The sequence below is a fragment of the Tasmannia lanceolata genome, unplaced genomic scaffold (genome assembly GCF_043159265.1).
Source record: "Tasmannia lanceolata isolate RefF3 unplaced genomic scaffold, GAP_Taslan_0.1 ptg000662l, whole genome shotgun sequence".
Taxonomy (NCBI): domain Eukaryota; kingdom Viridiplantae; phylum Streptophyta; class Magnoliopsida; order Canellales; family Winteraceae; genus Tasmannia; species Tasmannia lanceolata.
This window is the reverse complement of record NW_027519334.1, coordinates 10,001-12,255: the sequence shown is the minus strand read 5'-3', so window position 1 is coordinate 12,255 and position 2,255 is coordinate 10,001.

The following is a 2,255-nucleotide window of genomic DNA, read 5'->3' as shown; positions in this document are numbered from 1 at the left end:
TCGAATGTATATACAAAGGATTTCTTTTTTGACACTTCTTACTAGTAGATAGTGCCCATAAATCTCATGATAGGTACCCAAAGATTCATATTGAACTTCGATGGGCACTTCTCTTGGGGCAATGAAACGTTGATCTAGTCGCCACCGGAGCCACAAAGGACTATCTAAATTGATTCGTTTCTGCCGGTAAGCTCCAAGTGCATCATAGGAACTACAAAAATAGGGTTCTTTTTCTTTCGTATACTTATAGTTATTATTATACTCGTAAACTGTTTCATTTTGATAGTTTCTGTGATTCCATGGATTATACCTATTTGCACAAATACCTCGACGATTTCCGATGGTTAATACATAGAGTCCAATAAGCATATCTTGGGTTGGTATGGAAATGGGATCCCCAATAGCTGGAGACAAGAGATTCATATGAGAAAACATAAGTAAACGAGCCTCTGCTTGAGCTTCCAAAGATAAAGGTACATGAACAGCCATTTGATCCCCATCAAAGTCTGCATTGAATCCCTTACGAACTAATGGATGTAAACAAATAGCACGTTCCTCCGCTAAAATAGGTTGGAACGCCTGTATGCCTAATCTATGCAGGGTGGGTGCTCTATTCAGCAATATGGGGTGCCCTTGCATAACTTCTTGAAGTATTTCCCATACAATTGGTTCTTTTTCCCGAATTTTACTTTTTGCAATCCCTATGTTGGAAGCAATATGTTGTCTGATTAGACCACGAATTACAAATGTCTGGAAAAGTTCTATTGCTATTTCTCGAGGTAATCCACATCGATGTAATGAAAGCGAAGGGCCCACGACAATGACGGAACGCCCCGAATAATCGACCCGTTTACCAAGTAGAGTCTCACGAAATCTTCCCTCTTTGCCTTCAATTACATCTGAAAACGACTTGTAAACTTTATTATGACCATCCCTCATTGGTTGCCCGCGGATCCCATTATCAAGAAGTGTATCTACGGCTTCTTGTACCAATTTCTCCTGACACATTACTGATTCCCCTGGCGTAGATCTACTTGTTGTTAATGGATCGGTAAGAGTATTGTTCCGATAGATAACTCTTCGATAGAGTTCATTAATATCCGAACTCATTGGTTTACCCCCATCTATCTGAATGATTGGTCTCAACTCCGGAGGAAGAACTGGTAATAGGCACAAAACCATCCGTTCTGGTTCTACATTTGTTCGAACAAAATGCTTAGCTAATTCCATGCGTCTAACCAAAAAATCCTTTCTTCTTCCAACTTTTCTATCTTCCCATTCATTCCCAGTGTACCTTTCTTCCCCTAATTCCTTCCATTCCACCAATGAATGATCTGTAATAATTCGCAAATCTGGATCGGCTAATTGTTCTCTGATAGCACTTGCTCCAGTAGAGATTTCTCGATTTCGAAATGTATCGAAGCCTTGGGTAGTAAAAAAAAGTGGGATGCTATATTTCCGGGATTGTATTTCATATTCGAATGAACCTCGTAATCGTAAGAAAGTCGGTTTTTTAACTATGGGCCTAGCAAAAGAAAAATTGGGATAGGTTCCTATAGGATCCCCCCCTTAAAAACCGGACATGAAGGTTTCCTCTCATCCGGCTCAAGTAGTTACACCAAATAAATAATAAATAAAGGGGGTCTCACTTTCAAATTTTGTTCTAGAAACCCCCATAAAAATCTACTCCTTACTCAAGTTCCCAGTGAGAACCAACCTATATTTCATTGATTCATTTTTACTTTATATTTTATTTTCGGAATTACTTATTCATTATTCAATTACGACATAAATAAAATGTGAAATTGTTGAGTAGCCTACGTCCCCTCGAATGATGAATCCCCTTAAAGGAATACCTTGGAACTCATAAGGGATTTACTTGTCTATGTATCGTTCCATTCGATCTTTTAGGTCCCTACTTCACCTCGACGGTTATGCTATGATGTCCCTTGAAGCATATATGCGATGGATAGATTCCTGTAACCATGTCATATTTGTTTACTTGAACAGAAAACAGAATTTATTTCTAAAAGAAATGGAGTGGCTAATTCCAAGAAAGAATTCTTTTTTTTTTTTCACGAGGTACAGCTAGCAATTCCTATTTATATGTTACGGAATCGACCATGGATCAATTCCCCCTTTATTTGGAAGTATTGAATACACCCATAATTCTGAGCTTCATGTTCTTCTTCTTCCTCTCCCAGGAGACATGTCAGAGCCAGGGGCATCCCAATCGGATTAAATGGGATGACAGT